The 22615-nt window shown below is 41.4% G+C and overlaps 1 long non-coding RNA gene across 1 annotated transcript; it reads right to left on the bottom strand.

The window, feature by feature from the left end:
- Positions 1-230: 230 nt before the first annotated feature.
- Positions 231-20207, bottom strand: LOC132395086 (uncharacterized). The gene is made up of 3 exons (XR_009512521.1): positions 20152-20207; positions 13762-13832; positions 231-277 (listed from the first exon to the last, which is right to left on the bottom strand). It is a non-coding gene; the product is annotated as an uncharacterized LOC132395086 (long non-coding RNA).
- Positions 20208-22615: the final 2408 nt, after the last annotated feature.

Genomic DNA, 22615 nt, shown 5'->3' with positions numbered 1-22615 from the left:
CCCGTCTGGCTGGCAGTGGAACTGAGGGCTCCTGTAATGTGATTAATTTCCTCTGTGCCTTAAATCCCTCTGCCTGAACTTCTGAGTGAGCATTGGACAATCTGATGCTCTCCTAATCATCAGCTCACACGCCGTACTGCCCTCGCTGAGGTGCCGCAACATCAACTAGACAGTCAGCCAAGCATTCAAAAATGACAATGAGAGTCAGAGTATAGCATCCTCGCTCCTTCTGTTTATTGCAGACTCAAAGGCATGACATAGCAAATCAGGAGTGAAGCTGAAAAACAAGAAAATATAGTGTAATTATCACATTGTTCTATTCACACAAATAAATATACACAGATAAATAAGAACTTGGTTAAGTTTCCTACAGGTAAATATTGTAAGATTCCAACAAGTAAACACCACAAGTAAATAATATGTGCAAACCATTTTCAGCTAGGTTAGTGTCTAATAAATTTGAAAACAACATCCTATTTCAGCAAAATCTTATTAATACCTTTAGATTAATTTCTAAACAATAGTACATCAAGCCATGCTTTGGCTGGGAAAACAACAAGATGGCTTTAGATAGAAACTTCTTTCACTCCCAAAATAACCTCCTGGCTTCCAGCCAGCCAGTGTGCTTTATACTTGCTACTTCCTGTCTGCATGGGAAGTGACCTAACACAGAGCTGAAACTGCTCATTAAAATAAAAGCTGGATGTGCTTAGCATGAATCAGTTGCCTGAAAGACAGAACGCACACCGACGGAATTTACTTTCTGATGAGACCTTGGCATCCATCTCAGAGTGAGGTTGCTCGTGCCCTGCTCTGTAAAAGACCTACTTCATGGTGCACACTGAAATGACTGGATGTGTTTTGACTGTGTTCCCTTGTTTCCTCCCATATTCCAAAATTGCAGGAACTGGGGAAATAAGGATGTTAGAATAGAGCCAGTGGGGAGCTGGCAAAGACTTGAACAGGCAGAGTGGATCCCTTCCATGTTATTAAAGGTATATGTGAAATTTGCAGGGGATAGACCCACCCATTCACTTCAGTACTTATCCCATATGTGGCCTCTTGAAGAGCAGAGCTATGAGCAAGGGAAGCAACCGGACCTTGATATGGTGCTCCACTTTACATAGAACAGTACCGCACATTATAGGCCTTTGGATCCTTTTAACTCACTCCAAGATCAATCTAACCCTTTCCTCCCACCCGGTTCTCCATATCCTTTCATCTATTTGCCTATCCAAGAGCTTCTTAAATGTCCTTAATCTGTTTGTACCATCACCCTCAGTGGTGCATTCCATAGACCTCTCCTGCGGGCTCTGGGGTGCCAAGGTAGCGTAGTGGTAAGCGCAGTGCTTGGGGCATCAGAGTTCAAAGTTCGATCCCGGTGTCCCCTAACAGGAATTGATCTGTTCTCCCTGTGGAGCACGTGGAATTTCTCAGGGTGCTCTAGTAACCTCCTGTGGTCCATAGGTGAGCCAGTTAGTAGGTTAATTGGTCATTGTAAATTGTCCCGTGATTAAGTCAGGGCCTGTCAGAAATTGCTGGGTGGCACATCTCAGAGGGCCAAAAGGGCGTATTCCATGCTGTACCATGAAATAAAATAAATAAATAATAAGGTAGACTGTGACAGCTGTGTGAGCTGGTGATTGAAAAGCAGCCATTGCCCAAATGGAAATGAGCTACAGGAGTTAGAATGCCCCTTACATTTAAAACTTGACAGTTCGGCTAACATTGTTCTACATATAAGCCAGCTGTTCATTTATTCTATGTAGTTGTTTAGTTTAGGATCCAACCATAAAAGGTAAGACCAGAATTTATTGCTTAACCTTTATTGCTTTAGAGGAGGTGGTGTCCAACTGAATTCTACAATCACCCCAAAGCAGGTAGGGATCCTTAGGGTTCAGTGCCAGTGACATTAGAAGAACAGAGATACTTTTCCACATTATGATGGTGTGTGATTAGGGAGATCCTGCGAGGAATGGTGATCCTGAATGCCAGCTGATCTCCCTCGGACCAGTTTTGATACTTTTGGTACAACTGAGTGAACTACTCTATCATGTCAGCATGGAGAAGAGGACAGAGTGTTAGGTTTTCCTCCTCTCAAAATAGTTTGTGAACGAGAGGGATTTTTATTACAGAACAACACACAAAAATCCAGAGGAACTCAGCAATTCAAGAAGTGTCTGTGGGTGGAAATGGACAATCAACACTGGGTCAATATCCTTCATCTGCACTGAAAGGCAGAGGGGAGATGGTCAGTGGAGAAAGGTGGAGGGAAGTGGTAGAACAAGGGCTGGATCTAAATGAGGAGAGGCGATAGACAGACGGTGGAGGGGAGAGTGGGGACAGTGAGGTGATAGGTGAGGGGGTCAAAGGGCTGAAGATGGTAAGATCTAATAGAAGAGGAAGGTGAGACATGGAACCAAGGGGGGGGTTCATGTGTGGGGGGGGGGGGCAGATGGGAATAACATGAGGAGGTGAGTGGGAATAATGGAAGAGTGGTTTTTATGACAATTAGGTAGTTTCATGGTCACTATTATTGAAATTTGATTTCTTTTTGTTTAGTTCCTGGTTATTTAATCAAGTGATTTGAAATTCCACTTGAGCCCATGCAGCTGGATTCTTTCATCCTGTGGATTTCCCAGACCAGTGGCTTAACCACTCACTGCTCCACCAACAGAATTCAATTAGATTCTAGGTTCTGCCTGACATCTGAGTAACTGCCGTCTTACTTGTAAACAAACTCACTGGATTAGAATGCTGTACTTTTTTTCCCGTTTTAGAATATAATGATCCATGTCACTTGGATTTGACAGCAAATATGTAAACTTACTACATTCAAAGGATGTGTGTAACGGGCATGAACCCAGAAGACATAACACTTTCAACAGTAGTCTGGTAATTTTAGAGATAGGCAGACGCTCGTGTACATCAGCATTTTGTTCTTTTTGTGCTCTAAAATTATAATCTATAGATTTCCTCTATGTGTCCTTGACTGGGAAGCTAATTCCATACTTGACGGTCTGAATCCGTTCTTGTAAAAATCAATTTGTTAGTTCTTTTGCTGAGTAAGTGATTTGATTAGCTATTGAAGCACGGCTACTCTGAAGGACAGACACAGAATAAAAGGCCAGGAGAAAGTAAAAGAGAAGTATTAAAAATATTCATTCTCAGACAGTAACAGATCATTACACCTAATTAAGCTGCTTGAACATGCCGAAATGCTTTCAATGATGGAAGGGTTTATGGATGTGGCCTCTGGAACAGGGTGTGTGAAGTCAATGTTTGCCACACTCCTCATTCAGTCTGCAAATGGGTGGACTCTATAATTATCGCGATTGTACCATAGGATTTAATGCCTCTTGCTGGGGAAATTATACTCAACACATACATAGAGCAGTGTGAGCACAGGTTTTCAAAGGCAATGCGCCAGTCAGAGCAGTGTCAAAACATGAGGCCATGCTGCAACAGGGGAATAAAATACAGTGCCCTTGAGGTTAATGAAACTATATGCTAGCCTGCAAATTAATTACTGCTCCAGATAGAATATTGTTACAAATTGATTGCAATAACATGCAGACTTCACATTAATAGCAGTCGGTTTGTTTCCTTGCTTCTGTAGGAGAGGCTTTTTTTCTTTACAGTAGATTAATTACTATTAGAGCTTTTGAATGTGAATTTCCTTTGCAAATTTCTTACAAGATAATTTTTCTGATCTCCGATTCCTCGTAGAATCTATGAGGAATATACTGCATGGTGTGAAGTTATAAGACCGTAAGATAGTGTATAGGGGCAGAATTTGGCCATTTGGCCCATCGAGTCTGCTCTTGCCATTTCCTTCTTAGCCCCAGTCTCCTGCCTTCTCCCCATAGCCCTTCGAGCCCTGACTAATCAAGAATCTATCAATCTCTGCCTTAAATATGTCCGATGACTTGGCCTCCACAGCCCCTGTGGGAATGAATTCCAAAGATTCACCACTCTCTGGCTGAAGAAGTTCCTTCGCATCTTCATTCTAAATGGATGTCTCTCTATTCTGAGGCTGTGTCCTCTGATCTTAGACCCCCCACCATAGGAAACATCCTCTCCACATTTGAAAGGTTTCAATGAGGTCACCCCTGAGTCTTCTGAATTCCAGTGAATACGGACAGACAGAGAAACATACTTTATTGATCCAGAGGGGAAATTGGGTTTTGTTACAGCTGCACCAACCAAGAATAGTGAAGAAATATAGCAATATAAAACCATAAATAATTAAATAATAATGTTAATCATGCCGTGGAAATAAGTCCAGGACCAACCTATTGGCTCAGGGTGTCTGACACTCCGAGGGAGAAGATCCAAGATGGCGGTGCGACACAGCTTGCAGCGGCCACTCCTGAACTGATTATCTGTTATTTGTGAAGTGGGGTGCCATGCACAATCATAATCGATTGAAAATGGATGTGGGAGCATGGAGGAACATCGGGGAATCTCCAGGAAGACCTTCTTCGTTGCTGCTGCTGCTGTGAGGACTCTGCTGGGAAGAACAGGCCCCCAGTCCTCAGGGTCGCATTGCCAATGGCTGTTGGCGGGGCCGTCTTAATACGCTCGGCAGAGGATGGTGCTCGGAGAAGCTGTGCCGGAGGGTATGGTCGTCGGCTCGGAGGTTCGACGGACTCAGAGTCCACTGTGGTTAGGTCGCTTTCAGTATGTGCGGCTTTCAATGCGAGGCTGAGTTGGGCAGCGCCGTGGAAGTCCATAGCGGGGGTATTCCCTTCTGCCGCCAGCATGGGATGGCGTGTCTGTCGGGACCCTGGGGACTTGTGGAAACTGTGTGGTGATTGCTTTTGAACTTATAGTCCTTTAACGTCTTTGGACTATTTTTACTGTGCCCATGGTCTGTTTTTTTTTATCAATTATGCTATTGTTTGCACTATTGTAACTATATGTTGTAACTATATGGTTTTGTGCAGGTCTTGTAGCTTTAGTTTTTGGTCTTGTTTGTCTGGTGGATTTGGAGTTCCTTTCCGGGGAACGCATTAAGATGGTGGCGCGATATTAATACGCAGCAGCCTCTCCGGACTCTGGATTGGGGATTGCCAAACATTATGTGGATTTTCTGGTGTAGTCTGCTTTGTCATATGCTTTTGTGATATCATTCTGGAGGAACGTTGTCTCATTTTTTAACTGCATTGCATTTGTGGTTTTTAAATGACAATAAACTGAATCTGAATCTGAATCTGAGTTGTAAAGTTTGATGGCCACAGGTAGGAATGACTCCCTATGATGCTCAGTGTTACATCTCAGTAGAATGAGTCTCTGGCTGAATGTACTCCTGTGCCTAACCAGTACATTATGGAGTGGATAGGAGTCATCGTCCAAGATGGCATGCAACTTGGACAGCATCCTCTTTTCAGACACCACTGTCAGAGTGTCAAGTTCCACCCCCACAACATCACTGGCCTTACGAATGAGGTTGTTGATTCTGTTGGTGCCGGCTACCCTCAGCCTGCTGCCCCAGCACACAACAGCAAACATGATAGCACTGGCCACCACAGCCTCGTAGGACATCCTCAGCATCTTCCGGCAGATGTTAAAGGACCTCAGTCTCCTCAGGAAGTAGAGATGGCTCTGACCCTTCTTGTAGACAGCCTCAGTGTTCTTTGACCAGTCCAGTTTGTTGTCAATTCGTATCCCCAGGTATTGTAATCCTCCACCATGTCCACACTGATCCCTTGGATGGAAACAGGCCCAAAGCCATCAAACTGCCCTCACGTGACAAGCCTTTCAATCCTGGAATCATTTCTGTGAAACTCTATTCCAATGTCAGCCCATCCTTTTTTGAATAAGGGGCCCAAAACTGCTCATAATACTCCAAGTGAGGCCTCATCAGAGCCTTTTAAAGCCTGAACATTGTATAGAAAAATGTTTCAGCCATTTGAACTTTTGTGGGAACCGCTTGTGGACAAATTGTTTGCTGTGTTTCGCACATCACAACAGTGACTAAATTCAAGATATACTTAGTTGGCTGTGGAAAATTTTGGGTTTTCCTGAGTAAAGGAAGCTGTGGCATTTGTGGTTGTGGTGGGAGCAAAGAAAGGAAAAGCAAATCAGGTCCTCAGATTCATTAGCTGGTAGATCAAGCAGGCTGTGAGGAAAGTTCAAGCCATTTTACAGGCTCCCATGTAAAGAATGACCATTTGAGTGATAAACTGAAAGTCAGCTGAAGCCCATAGCCCAACAGAAGGATAAAAGCACATTGGAATGAAAAGTTTTGGGACTTAACTGTGCTGTTGAGGAGGTCATCTGAAATAAGAAAACAATTAGACAAAAGAAAAGCAGATGCTTAGTTCACTTGTCAGGTTTTAACTGTTTAAATATGGGCTGATGCTTGTCCATACTGAGGGAGTCCTCAACACCAGATACCGTCTTTCAGATGAATCTTTAACGTGAGACCTCTCTTGCTCCTTCAGAGACAATACACCTAGACAAAAAAAAGCACTTAAGGCTTCCTGATGAGTATTCTTTCATCTGACTACCAGCAAAAGAAGTTTGTAACACACCGTTTTGAGATTTCTAAGAATAATGAGAGTTTTACTGGTTATGAAAATTTAAGGGATTGTGCCCAAGGAAGATCAATAAGGAAGGAACATCAAATAAATATTTTTATGTCCCAGCAGTTCCAGTCAGAGTATGGAATCTGATTCTTAGGTCTATTATTTTGAGCTTTGTATATAGATTGGAATTGGATTTAAGAACATACGACCATAATTTAAGGTGATTTCAGACAGCAAAGATTGAAAGCATAAAGATATCGACTTGAATATGATATTTGAATTTGAGTAGAATGCATAAATTAATATTAACTTTTTATTTTATTGGTGCATAGATAAGATGAATAACTTGCTGAGAAACAAACAGCTTATTTCACAAGATGCTTAACCTATACTTCCTATTTCAGCAATAATGATTTCAGATTTACATCTGTGCCATTGTACCTTTTATATACAAAGTTGAATGTTATTATTGAAATTTTTTATGGTGCAACAACAAGTTAGACCTTAATAAATTAAATGACAGTGAATTTATACTCCATTTTCCATCTTCCAATTTTTATTTCAATTGACTTCAGTGATGATAAAAATTGGAGAGTAGCAAAATGGCAGCCACATTCCCGAGGATAAATTGTTGCACATTTTACTGGTAAAGGTTTTACCAGAGATCTTACCAGAAATATAAATATATGAAGAACTGTTGAAACCTTAGAGCCAGGCAAGACAAATTAAAGCCTAATTCAAAGAACTCAAAACAAATGTCAGAAGCTCATTTTTAAATGTTCCAAGTTTAGTCACTAATCTCTGGCTCTGTCTTAATAGTGAAAAAGAACTAATTTCTTTCAGCACTGTGGAAAATTACAGCTATTTTGGCAGTTCTTACAGTTTATTCATGCATCAGCAGTTTCTTCAAAACTAGGCAGAGAAACAAATTTTAAAACTATAATTCTATGGCATTTGTAATTGGGCATGCATTTTAAACAAAACGATGTAACTTGCGCAGTGCAACGCATGAAGTCCTCGCTTCATTAGCCCAAATACCAAGAAGAAGTCTGCTAATCCAGATAAATACCAGCCATAGTAGCTAAATATTAAATGATCTCTTTTGCTGAAAATATCTTATTTTAAAAAACTTCCAGAGCTGATCTGCCACAAGAGGAACACAGTTCGTGCTTGGAGCTCTTGAATTGGAACTTGCTATTGATTTTGAAATTGTCAGAAGTTAAAGTAATTTCATTAAAAAATGTTAAACAATGCAATTGAATTTGTAGAAGTATTGATTTTTATTCTGGCCATTGCAATCAATGAATTCAGTCTAATTTGATAAAGACTATGACATGCCTAAATGCAAAATATGAACCTAATGAATTCCCTACACAAACATAAATTGTTATCCAGCACAAGATTCATCCCAGCATTTGTTTAAATAGGATTATGAATCATTTTATTTCAGATCCGGAGAAATTTTAGAAAATAAATCAATAAAAATATTGTAGGAATTTGGAGAAATTTGAGCTGATAAAAACATCACAGCATCAGTTTGTTACAATCAAATTATGTTTAACTAATTAAATTTTCTGATGATCTGATGAGGTTATAAAGAAAGTTGATAATGGGTATGTTGTAGATGTTGCTTACACGGACTTTTTAACTCACTCATTCCCTGTGGAACATCACTGGTTTCAGCTTGCCAACCAGAAAAATACTCATTTATGTCTATTCTTCATTGTCTGTAGGATGTTAATCTTCTATCCACTCCAAAATGTTACCTCCTTCATATCCACAATAACTATTGTTGCAGGAACCTTATCGAAATTGCTCACAGATGCTTATCATCAACAAGTCAAGCTATGTTCACTGAAAGAAACAGAAATACTTCCTCTCTCCACCAATGCAGGCAGCAACTGCGGTATTCTATTTTGTAATGGCAAATACAAATGGACTTCAAATGGATATTTCATTGACCAAAAAATCTACAAAGACATCATCTGGAAATGTCCCCCACACCATCTGCAGTCTGTTGGATTGAAGGTTGCAAGAGTTTAAGGTGACCTAGTTTTATGGAGGAGGGAAAATAGATGTCTGGGCAGGAGCTGAAGTATTCATCTTTGCACTGGAGGTTACTGCATCAGCATGTTAGTGAAAACAAGAGCGGAGACCAGAAAAAAACATGGCACATGGCTTCGGTTTTGGGTCTGTAAGTTCATCAGAGCTAGGTTGCTATGTTACTTGGCGCCACTTCTCTTTCCATAGATGCTGCCTGATCTGTGCAGTATTATCAGCATTTTCTGTTTTACTTCAAGTTTCCAGCAATGTTAGTTTCTTTTTTAATTTCCAAAATTGTCACTAGTTTGATTCAGGATAGAACAGTGACTAGGATGGGGAAAATTTTGTTTCATATTTGCCATTCTTTTAACATAGCACCATCTTACATACAATAAAATGAACAAGGTAAGCAGTGCAAGATATGACTTCTCTCAATTTGAACAGAGTTTAATTGCCCCATACACCTACATGAAAAGAGTTACAATCTACTCTGCAAACACAAGGAAATCTGCAGATGCTGGAAATTCAAGCAACACACACAAAATGCTGGTGGAACGCAGCAGGCCAGGCAGCATCTATAGGGAGAACTACAGTCGACGTTTCGGGCCGAGACCCTTCGTCAGGACTGACAAATCACCCCTCAGCCTCTTTCACCCCGAGTAAAACCTGGACTATCCAATGTGCTTGAGTAGCCATGAGTAACCGGAGTCTCTGATTTAGATCATCTTTTGTTGTGTGAGCTGAAAAGTGTAGCCTCCTGCTGCTTAGCCAGAGCTTGTAGTTACGTTCACAACCATGGCCCCATTATTCAGACAGTTCGTACACCATCATCCTTGCTTTTAATCCTTCCTTCTTTCACAACATCATCTTTCTATAGTTAATGGACACCACTCAACTAAGAATCATTCCAGCTTTTAGAAGATAGCAATGAATAGATTTTCTTGACCAAATCTAATGTGGAAATGAAAGTTCATTGTGGTTATATTAAAATTAAACTTTAAGTAAAGCTTTAGTTGTGAGAAATACTAAAACAATTATTTTTGACAGTAGCCATGACAACATCCAGGAATGATAAAATGTAACAGTACAGATGGTTCTTTCTCTCAAATTGGTCCTCCCTCCTTAGTTTGCAATAATGACATACTTGTGCAAAACAAACATCCTCCACCTCCCACCAGCTGAACCAAAGGCCTAAATGTAATTCTATTTTTGCAGAACAGCAATTACAGTAAGAGCTTTAGCATTTAACCCTGTCAGTCCCATTAGGTATCCCTAAGGTAATATTCTCTTTCCCTCTCTCACACGCACACAGACTCAGACACTCACACACACACACACACACACACACACACACACACACACACACACACAGAGTTTAAAGGGGATGCTACCTTTGACCTTATTCAATCTCTTTTTTTAATCTATTTGATTCGTTGGCATTTCTCTTCTTGTCAAACCACCTTTAAGATCTGCTGAGGCTTATTTCTGACACTTTTACCTTGCTCACTCTTAAGTTCCTTCAAAAGATCTCAGAGTCATAGTGTCATGCAGCCTTGAGAGATCTTTCAGCTCCCTGAATCTGCACCAGCCATCAGGCATCCGGTTTAATACTGATCCTACATCAACCCATTTGATTTGCTCCTTGCTTCCTTCAACTGCCCCTCCCCCCAGAATCTATCATTCACCTACGCATGAGGAGAAATTTGCAATGATCAGGTAATTTATTTTTGGGTTGTAGGAAGAAAGCAGAACACCCTGGAGAAATCTGTGTGGTCAGCAGAAGTGTGCCGGAGCTCTGCAGGTAAGGCTCAAACCCAAGCTGCTGGAGAAGTGAGGTGGCATCTCCTCCAGAGCCATGGCTCTGCCAACAAGTATGACCGCGATTCTCCTCCAGGGGCAAATCTCATTCCTTAGTAAATGGCTCAGGCTCCAATTCATGCCATGTGGATCGCAGCTGAAACTCTACCCTTCGCAATTCAGATCATGGCCTGGCCAGATTTACATCTTTCAACTTTGTGTCCATTTATTTGTTCTTTCACTCTCAGACTTCAATAATCCACCCACTGGATGAGCTGGTTTACAACATCTCAGAGATAGCCTCTTTGTTCTATCCATGCCATCCTCATCATCTCTGCAACTTAAACCAACATGCTTCTTTTATTTCCCAATTTTGACAAAATGTATTCAACATAAAGCATTAATATCCACCAATGTTGCCTGCTGAGATTTTCAGTTTTCTTGGAAAATCTGAAATTTTCCACTAACCTTTCAGATTCCTGGGATTTTCAATGACTGGAATGAAAGTATACTTTGTATGATTTACCCACAAGATGGAAATGAATTTTAAAAAAGAGATTCTTGCATTTGGAATTTCATTTTAATTTTCTATTATTAGTGTATTGACTGATGTTTTTAAAGCATACTATGTAAACATCACATGATCATTTTAAAGCAAAATAAAACATAACTGCCTAGAAATCATGGGTTTGAAAGATTCCTGTACTCTAATTTCATCCATTTCCATCCTGTAAAGAATATTTTCACTCTACCCTTCGAGTGGCCCAGTGCTATGCCCCTCTACACTTTTAATTTTAATCACTCTAGCAGATAGTATTGTATTTAGTTTCAAGTATGTTTAATCCCTTGATGGCTTTAAAATGTCCTTGATCTCCTCAGTCACTGTAACCATAATGGGTGCTGCCTTCAAAATATTGTACTTACATGGAGACCTATATTTGGGTGCAGTTTTACCATTCATTGCCATGCACAGGTTAATGTAAAGTATATGTAATAATCAAATCAATACACACACACACACACACACACACACACACACACACACACACACACACACACACACACACACACACACACACACACCCTCCCCCCCAGGATACCAACCTCATTCTAAACATTTATGGTATTCTTACAGTTTGGGTGACTTTATCAAACTATCAAAGGTTTCTGGAAATATTTACTTTTCTCACCCACATCATCCCATTATCCCAAATCTCTCAGGTAAAATCTTTGTTGATCGGCACAGGCAACAGCCCAGCCTTTCCAGCAGAAAGCACCTACATTCTCTCATTCACTTGAATACACATTAGTACAAGATTTTTACTTTTGATAAATTGTATCCATGTGATTGACTTCAATTCACATCAGAAAATCATTTTTGAAAATCCACATTTGATTAAATTGTTTTGATCTTGTATCCAATTTTGCAATTTTATGTTGCAATTACAAATCCATGTCATTCACAAATCCTGAGTGTTCAAGATAATATAAAAGATAGCCATTAAAGGTCCAAGTTATTCATACAGAGAATGGCCACCCGGTTCAAGCTGACAGGAAGGCAACAGTAACCAGATAATTACGTGTTACAACAATGGTGTGCAGAAGAGCATCTCTGAATGCACAGGATGTCAAATCTTGAAGTGGATGGATATCAGCACCATAAGACCATAACTCTGTTTTATTGTGCGTGAGTCCACTTTCTTACTTCAAAATAACCCCACAACTAAAACTGACCCAAAGATAGTTATTTTTTGTTAACATTCCATTTTCTTTCTTATCAATAAATATACGGAATTGCCATCTTTGATATACAGGAACATATCTTTTAATAATAACTTGATTATCCTCTTAAACTTCTGCTAATAATTTCCTTTTTAGAGTGCTTGCAAACAATGTATGTTCTCGATTCTAATTTCAGAAACAAGTGGTGCTCAGGACTTACAGCTTTATTTGAGTTTCTGGGGTGTGTCTTCTGTTCGAAAGCCGCTTCTATAGTGTCGATTGGTTCATTTAAAGTTTGCAGAGCTCCTTTCCCTTTGGTTGGTTCTGAGTGTGTTGGAGCCCATCTCTGGTTCCAGGAACATTGGGGGCATAAAAGACGGCACGTGCAGATGATTCACTCTCTTTCATTTCTGCCACCAATGGGACTTGACTTCAAGCTAAATTTGTGACCAGTCCCAAAGGTCTACTGAACAAGAACATTGCAGACATAGACACACCCTCTACCCCCACGGTTTGTTTATTTAAGTATCTTTTTGTAGCATGCTTACTTCTTGGGTTTTGGCAGAGTATCTGTTCACTTAAAGGGTAACTGAGTGTATGGGGTAGTGGTTATGGATAGCTTAGACAAATACTTGTTTAGATAGATTTAGTGTTCCACTGTTAAATAAACACCCCACACATCCATTTTTAAATCAGTGTTTCCTGGTTCAATTCAATTCATTTCAGTTCATCCACTGGATCCTTGAACCTGCTCTTCCACGTTACATGAGGTAGAATCCACATCTCACTTGCTCAAGCATTCACTCTCAGATATTACTGGTGCAAGTGTTTAAAACAAAGGAAATTACAACACCTTTCTGAATTACTTCCCTAACAGTTAAAAATATTCAAGGAGGATTTAAGGAGAAGAGATAAAAGGGAAAAACCGAGTGGAATTCTGCCACAGTTTGTGAACTCTGAAACATAGGGCTGAAATGACAGTATTTCTTTGATTATTTAAATCCATTAATTTTAAATGTCGGTGACAACCGGAGAAACTTAAGAGCTGTTCAGAAGCCTTTGACAGTGGATAATGTGGAGGTTCAGCTAAGCCAACGCTCCACATCCAAAGAAGAAAAGTGTCTTAGGCATGAGCAGTGGGACGTCCAGGCATATTAGCATGACCCGATCAACTAACACAAGCTTTTGTAAGGTCATCAGGCTAAACTGCACAACGTTGGAATTGTCCTGTGATCCGCATGCTGACATAATCTAATGTTTAACAGTGGGTGATGTACATAAAATTCCTTCTCCAACCACATTATCATTACTTTCATTCCTCTGTATGATGTTTATTGGCATGACCGAAGCCATCGGCATTCTAATTCTCAGATATGACTCAGGATGCCTTGGTAGACAGGGTGAAAAGGGGAGGAACTGAACTCCTAGAACTCAGTCATCGACTGAAGACCTAAAAGGAAAACTCAATTTCTCTTCCCACAGATGTGACCCGACCTGTTGTATATTTCCAGCATTTTCTGTTTTGATGATAGATTTCCAGCATTGCAATTCTTTTGATTTTCAATTCTGTTTGTACATCACAATTTTTCCCCATCCCAAACTACTTCTGATTTACAAACAACTGTATAAGCCAGCACCTCTTACTTAACCGCCTCTATGATCATACCTTTCTTTTCTTTAAATCTTCAAAGAGCCAAGAACACCCATCAATCTAGTCTAGGGATTCTGTGCTGCAACCTAGCATTGAAGGAAGTATCATTTTAGTCTGTTGGTTCTCAGTCTCCAGTTCAAACGTGCCTGGTACACAGAATGGTTTAGACATTGGAACAGGATATGATAAGTCACCAACCTGGTAAAGTCAGCAGCCAGGTTTGGGAAGGGATAATGCAAGTATGGTTCTCTGGAAGGCAATGTTTCCTGTGGGTTCTGTACCAGACAATGGACACCTGCTGGCAAAGGCTGATGGCCATGTACAATAAATTTCTTGGAGCATTAGCAGGCTGCCTGGAGCCTACATTAAACGCTTGAGAGCAAATCTTGCACAATTCTTTGTGCAGAGCTTGGAGACCCTCCCTTCTCCCCAGCAAGAAGTACAGCACAGTCTGGTCTCTATCTCCAAACTAAACTGACAAGGGCAAAGGCTGAATACGTGACAACTCATTTACTTCTACCATGCCCCAACCCACGTGACAAATGACCATAACCCGTAATAAAAAACATAAGGTATAGGAACAGACGTAGGCCATTTGGCCCATTGAGTCTGCATGCAACACAAAATACAATACAGACAGAAAAAAGGTACGTGGGTTCTACATACCAGCCCCTAATTATTACACAATAATAATTACAACTACATTCTACAAAACCAGGAGCAATGAACTCTTAAACATATATTGCATCCACTGCTCCCAGTGTGACCTCCCCTACATAGGCGAGACCCGACGCAGATTGGGGGACTGCTTCGTCAAGCACCTCTGCTCCGTCCGCCACAACAGACAGGATCTCCCGGTTGCCACCCACTTCAACTCTGCTTCACATTCCCATTTGGAATTGTCCATACATGGCCTCCTCTACTGCCATGATGAGGCCAAACTCAGGTTGGAGGAGCAACACCTCATATACCGTCTGGGTAGTCCCCAGCCCCTTAGTATGAACATCGATTCCTCAACTTCCGGTAGTTCCCTCCCTCTCCCTTTCCCCCATTCCACTTCCACTATGCCGCCTCTTCCAGGTGCCTATCACCTCTCCCATGATTCTGCCTTCTTCTACTACCCATAGTGCTTTCCCCTTACATTCCTTCTTCACCTCTTCTGCCTATCCCCTTCCTGCTTCCCCTCCCCCATCCCTTGATCTTTCCTCTGACTGGTTTTTCACCCTCCCCCCACCTTCCCCCCTGCCCCCCACTTCTTCAGTCCTGATGAAGGGTCTCAGCCCGAAACGTTGACTGCTCCGCTCAATGGATGCTGCCTGACCTGCTGAGTTCATCCAGCTTGTTTGTACGTGTTGATTTGACCACAGCAACTGCAGTGTAGTTTGTGTTTGACATTTATGCAATGTTCTCTTCCTTCCTTCTTCTTCAAGCCTACTCATGTTTCAGTCACCAAAGTTTACAACTACTTTTTACTCAAAGTTTTCATTTATTTTTGAACAGACACTTGCAAACCTATCCATCGGTATAGCTTGCAACAGTCAGTATCTCATCTTCCATACTAATACAGGTCAAGGTCATTCATCAAGTGAACACTACAGATTCTAATCCAGAATTGCTTGAGATGCCATGGCAATGTACCATCTGGAAGATGACCAGCACTGACGGGCACTGCCCAGGAGGGGCGACACGGACTCCCTAGAGAACAAAAGCAACCAAAAGGATGCGGGCATTTGTGATCCAAATTCAGAAATGTTTTGCGAAGTCATGACAGTCCCACAATGCAGTTTCCAGATCACCAACCCCGTTGGGCATTGCCCAGGAGAGGTGACAAGGACTTCCCGGCGCATAAAGCAACTGGCCTTTTTCAGGATGATCACACTGGTGATCCCTCCACTGCCCCCTCAGTTAGTGGCCTTCGGTGCTGCTGAATGCGAAGTGCTGTGACATTGGCTTAGCTGATACAGTTCACAGCCAGACAATCTCGACGCAAAGGCAAACACATTTCAGAGCCTGATGAAGGTGGCAGCTTTCTGCAAGCCATTTGGCTAACAGGGTATGATTGGACCATCTGGTGTATTCATCCAGATTGGTGGTAACAAGATGGACTGATGATTTTGTTTAATTATCAGCAGCAGAAGGAAGGTGGGAGGTATGGGTATCTGAGGTGAAAATTTGTTTTCTATATTTTTATTCACTCTATGGATGCCAATTTCATTGCTAAGATCTGTATTTACCATTAACTGCCCTTGAAAAGGAGGAGGAATGTTGCCATTTGAAACCTATTTAACCACAGCTATTCTCCGAGTGCTGTTTAAGCTGCTCTCCAACATTTGGTCCCCAGTAGTATCAGAAAAACGGCATCTTATTTCCAAGTTGGAGAGCCGTGTGTTTTGAAGGTGAAATTGCAAACTGTGGCACTTTTATACAACCAGAGATGGTTATTGGTACTTGAGTAAGACAGATGTCATTTGCTACTTATCAGCTCAAACCAGAATGCCATTAGAGCCGGCTGCATGCAAGCACAGTTGCTTGAGTAACCCTTGACTTGCCAGTTTGGATCTGAATCCTCCTGAATCCTTCCTGTCAGATTACCAGCAGGTGGGAAAAACGGGCTGTCAGTGTCCCTCAATGTCGTAAAAACAAAGGAGCTGGTTGTGGACTACAGGAGGAATGGAGACTGGCTAGCCCCATTTGGCATCAATGGATCTGGGATTGAGAGGGTGAACAGCTTTAAGTTTGTCAACATATACATCACTGAGGCTCTCACATGGTCTGTTCAGAATGGCTGTGTGGTGAAAAAAGCACAACAGAGCCTCTTTCACCTCAGACAGCTGAAGAAGTTTGGTATGGGTCTCCAAATCCGAAGGACTTTCTACAGAGGCACAATTGAGAGCATCCTGATTGACTGCATCATTGCCTGGTATGGGAAATGTACTTCCCTTTATTTACTTGTGCACCAGGAGAACAGCTAAAATAAACATAATTTTTATACAGAAAATTGACTAATTGGATGCAGATAATGACCATTAGTTAATCTTGGGAAGTTCAAGTTACTTATTTGCATAATCAATCACTATTCACACTACAGGTGTTGATAACTAATAGAAACTGTAAGGTTTTTGCCAATGATACTTCAGAGTTAGTAAAGTAATTGTCCCATAGTTAGTGTGTGCCTTCCATTCTTATCTTGTTTTGGTACACCGTGCAAAGGGAAGTTATGCTACTCGGAGACTTTTCTTGCCTAAGTTGACTGCACACTATTTGAAAACTGTCCGTACCCAGACAATATCTTAGCCCTTGCCTTGCTGCAACTTCGACAGCCTTTTTATTCAAGCAACAAAATTTTGACCTGGTATTCTAGCTAAAAGCAGAGGGATAAATGACTGGTCTGATTTGAAGGAAGGTCTGTATTCTCCAAAGATATGAAATTGTCTGTTAGGATCTTCTGGGTGTGGTCACTAGCCATGAACTTAGACCAGGTGAAAACTTTGCAATAATGGGAATGATTCCAATGTAGTTTCTCACACCTGGCGCTCCTATTGCACTCTAGTGATTGTTATTCCTAGCGATCTTGTTTGGAAATGTCTGTACACCTTCTCTATCCAAATTGGAGATCACATATAGCCACCACCACCATTGACGACATATCAAGGAGACACTTCCTCAAGAAGGCACCATCTATCATGAACAATCCCCATCATTCAGGACATGACATTTTCTTGCTGATACTGTCGGGTAGGAAGTTCAGAAACCTGAAGTCCCACGCCACCAGGTTTAGGACAGCTACTTTCCTGCAAGCTTCTGGTGAACCAACCTATACATCTCTAACCCTACCGCAGCAATAGAACATTGCAATCCCCCTCTGGCATGACCATGGACTTGTCATTCAATGTGTCTTTGCTCTTTTTTGCTTTAAGGTCTTGTTTTTGTGCAGTCTTTTCTCAATGCATGGTATAACTTAATGTACTGTTTAAGTATGTGTGTTCACTGTACTAATGCTGCTGCAAGCAAACATTTCATTATACTAGATCTCACCATACATGTGCTTATGACAATAAACTTGTCATCACACACAAAATGATGGAGGGACTCAGCAAGTCAGGCAGCACCTGTAGAGGGAAATAACTAGAACAGGGTGTTCTGACTGGTGATGATTGACACGACGTTGTTGATTTCAACAACGTCTACTGTTTACCACCAGTTTGTGTGCATGGAGAAGGGCCACCACACCACCAATACTTTGGGACATGATACAAGAAGTAGAAGGAGTGGGAAATTCAGTCTATCCTACCTGTTCCACCATCCGGTAAAGTCACAGCTCATCTTTTAACTTTGTGTCACTTTCCTGCACTATCTCAATGTGTTTCACCCTCCTTAATATCCAAGAATTTATTAAATATACTCAATGACCGAGCCTCTGGGCAGAGAATTCCAAACATTAAACACCATCAGAGTGGAGAAATCCCTTCTCAACTCAGTTATGGATGACTGACCTAGCACTTTGAGACTGCGGCCTGTGATTCTAGACACTTTTCCTGCATGTGCCCTGCCAAGCTCCATAAAAATTCTGTATGCTTCAATCAAATGTCTTCTCCTTCTTCCAAAGCATAGAAACATAGAAAACATATGGCACAATACAGGCCCTTCAGCTCAAAATGCTCTGCCAAACATATACTTAATTTAGAAATTATCTAGGGTTACCCATAGCCATCTATTTTTCTAAGATCCATGCACCTATCCAAGAGTCTCCTAAAAGACCCTATTGTATCTGTCCCCACCACCTTCACTAGCAGCCCATTCCATGCACTCACCACTCTCTGCGTAAAAAAAACGTAACCATGACATCTCCTCTGTACCTATTTCCAAGTACCTTAAAACCGTGCCCTCTCATGTTAGCCATTTTAGCCTTGGGGAAAAAGCCTCTCATCATCTTATATACCTCTATCAATTCACCTCTCATCCTTTGTCACTCCAAGGAGAAAAGGCCAAGTTCACTCAACTTATTTTCATAAGACATGCTCACCAATCCAAACAACAACACTGTAAGTCTCTTCTGCACCCTTTCTACAGTTTTCACATCCTTCCTGTAGTGAGGTGACCAGAACTGAGCACAGTACTCCAAGTGGGGTCTGACCAGGGTCCTATATAGCTGTAACATTACCTCTCAGCTCTTAAACTCAATCCCACGGTTGATGAAGACCAATGCGGCCTATGCCTTCTTAACCACAGAGTCAACCTACGCAGCGGCTTTGAGTGCCTTATGGACTCGAATCCCAAGATCTCTCTGATCCTCCACACTGTCAAGTCTTACCATTAATACTATATTCTGCCATCATATTTGACCTACCAAAATGAACCACTTCACACTTATCTGGGTTGAACTCTATCTGCCACTTGTCAGTCTAATTGTGCAGCCTATCAATGTCCCACTGTAACCTCTAACAGCCCTCTACACTATCCACAACAACCCCAACCTTTGTGTCGTCAGCAAATTTACTAACCCATCCCTTCACTTCCTCATCTAGGTCATTTATAAAAATCACAAAGAGTAGGGGTCCCAGAACAGATCCCTGAGGCACACCACTAGTCACTGACCTCCATGCAGAATATGACCCTGTCTACAAGCACTCTTTGCCTTCTGTGGGCAAGCCATTTCTGGATCCACAAAGCAATTCCATGCCTCCGATTCCATTTCTCCTTACTTTCTCAATAACCTTGGATAGGTACCTTATCAAATGCCTTGCTGAAATCCATACACACTACATCTACAGCTCTACCCTCATCAATGTGTTTAGTCACATCCTCAAAAAATTCAATCAGGCTCGTAAGGTACGACTGGCCTTTGACAAAGCCATGCTGACTATTCCTAATCATATTATGCCTCTCCAAGTGTTGATAAATCCTGCCTCTCAGGATCTTCTCCATCAACTTTCCAACCACTGAAGTAAGACTCACTGGTCTATAATTTCCTGGGCTGTCTCTACTCCCTTTCTTGAATAAAGGAACAACATCCGCAACCCTCCAATCCTCCGGAACCTCTCCGTCCCCATTGATGATGCAAAGATCATTGCCAGAAGCTCAGCAAACTCCTCCCTTGCCTCTCACAGTAGCCTTGGTTACATCTCGCCTGGCCCTGGTGACTTATCCAACTTGATACTTTCCAAAAGCTCCAGCACATTCTCTTCCCTAAAGCCTAGGAAGTATCAGCCAAGCCTGCTTAATGCCCATCACAAGACTGTCTCCCCCATTCCCAGAATCAGTCTGGTGCATCTTTACTGCATTCCCTCTATCAGAATTATATCTTAGGAAACCAGATTGATATATAATGTTCCAGTTGCATTCTCACCAGAGCCCAATATAATTTCTGTTAGATAGCAAATATTGTTGCAATAGACAACACCATACCATTCACTGTCCTTTTTGCTTGCAGTATCTGCTCGTTAATTTTCAATGACTGGGGCACAAATTCCAGATACCTCTGAACACTGCAAGTTAATATAAAATGCATGCACTCAATTTACAAGAGGTGTTGGGCAAATCAACCTCTGTAACATGAAAAAAACTAGCACTACATAATCTGAATTTACAACCACAATTTGAAAAGAATTCCAGCAAGAAGCTAGAAGACAGGAAGACAGCATAAAAAAAAGAATGAATCTGCCCACTTTCCCATTCTTTATTGTCTCATGGAGTGATTTAATACTTTGTTCCCAAACCAAATTTACATTTACTGATGCACCATACAAAAAATGCTGGAGGAACTCACAAGACCAGGCAATGTCTATAAAGGAAATCTATCATTTAGCTTTTCAAGCCTAGACCCCTCATCAGGACTGAAAACAAAGAAGCCAGAGGCCAGAATAGAAGTGTTGAGGGAGGGGAAGGTGTACAAATTGGTGGGTGATAAGTGAATCTGGTGATGGAGATTCGTAGGTGGGATAGGGGTAATTGTTTGAGAAACTGGGAGGTGCTAGGTGGAAGAAGGGCTGAAGAAGATGGAATCTGATAGGGGAGAACAGTAAAGGGAAGGAAGTGGGGAATGAGAGGAAGATGTGGGTGATGAGCAGGTCATGGGGAGGGGGTGGAGGAAGAGGAAGAGAAGGGGCAATGGAACCGGGGTTAAAGGAAAACAAAGGGTGTGGAGGACAGAGGGGAGTGGTTATTGGAAGTTAGAGAAATTAACCCTGATGAAGTCAATTTGGAAACTAAAAATCATGGAATTTGAAGTGTTATTCTTCCAATATGTTTAACCTCAACTTAGCCGTAGAGGAGGCTGTGGACAGGGACAGACATACCAGAAATGCTAGGAATGGGAAATGTAATTAAAGTGTTTACTATGGTGGAAAGTGAAGATGCTCAATGAAATGATTTCCCCCAGTTTGCATTTAATCTCAACCTATGTACAGGAACGCACACTGGGAGAAACAGGAACAATAAATGACACCAATAGGCGTGGAACTCTATCTCACCTGAAAAGAGTGTTTAGGGCCCTGAATGGTGGTGAGGGAGAAGTCGTAGGGGTATGTGTAACATTTGGAATGGCTGCATTTATTCTCTATCAGATTCCATCTTCTTCAGACCTTTACCTCTTCTACCAATCACCTCTAATCACCTCAGTCAAGCTTCTCACATCATTCCCACTTCCTTCTCCCCCACCATCCTACCTTCTCCCTCTCACTGGACTCACCTGCCACCCGCCATCTTGTGCTCCTGCTCCACCCCCATCCTTTTATTCTAGCTTCTTCGCTCTTTCTTTTCGGTTCCGATTAAGATTCTTAGCTTGAAATGTTGACTGTTCATTTCTCTCCATGGATGCTGCCCGATCTGTTGAATTCCTTCAGCAATTTTGTGTGTGTTGCTCCAGATTTCCAGCATCTGCATTTACACTTATAGATTATACTTTACCTTTAGAGGACTGGAATGCCAGAGTGGAGTCATCGCCATAGCAGGGTCAGACGTACAGTAACTGTGCTTCGTGAACATTTGAATTAATTAACATAAACTCATGGGCCACAGAGAACCCTCCTACTGCCCCATCACCTGTAGCCCTGTTCACCATTGACAGAAGTCAAAGATGGAACCAGTGCTTCACCTGCAAACCTCACATGCTTATAAAGTTCATAAACATCTAATATCACTGGACAACAAATTTTTTCAAAAGTGTTGCTTCTTCAGAATTTTTTTTTGTTTATGATAGACTGCTTGAAATGAACACAAATATCACTTCTGACTACTGGTATTACATAGGAAGGTGGAGAAACAATAAATTAACTTTTATTGAGTATAATGTGTTTAATTGCATAATGGTGTTGATGTTTTGCAATAGTTCAACTAAGTTAAAATATGTTGTTAATGATTTTCATTTGTACTCAGTTTCTGAGGCTTCTTGCTTAAGTGTCCAACAATAATTCACCAGCATTGATGGATTCCAGTTGCCCTGGTAACTTTTCTCCATGACCAAAATGTCCTGGTGAAAACTTTTACCGTGCTCGTCACTAACAGCACCAAGATTTGCAGGGAAGAAGTCTAAATGGGAATGCAGAAAATGAAACTTTAGTGACATGTTGTATTTCATGGTTTTATAGGCTTGAAGCATGCTTTCAAGCAGCTGCATGTAGTCTGGTGCTCTGTAGATGCCGGGAAAATTTCAATAACTTCCTTGAGTGCCTTCCATGTGATTTTCTCCGGTCCCACTAGAAATTCTTCAAATTGCCTGTCATTGATGAACTGTTTGATTTGTGGACCAACAAAAATGCCTTCCTTTATCTTGGCATCAGTTATTCTGGGAAGCATCTGTCTCAAATATCAAAACCCTTCATGGAAATTTTTGTGCCTGGTGTTAGCAAATTCCATCCTTACAGTCTGAACC

The sequence above is a fragment of the Hypanus sabinus genome, chromosome 6, assembly GCF_030144855.1.
Source record: "Hypanus sabinus isolate sHypSab1 chromosome 6, sHypSab1.hap1, whole genome shotgun sequence".
Lineage (NCBI taxonomy): Eukaryota > Metazoa > Chordata > Chondrichthyes > Myliobatiformes > Dasyatidae > Hypanus > Hypanus sabinus.
Note: the sequence above shows the minus strand (reverse complement) of the source record. Positions and strands in the feature narration are given on the sequence as shown.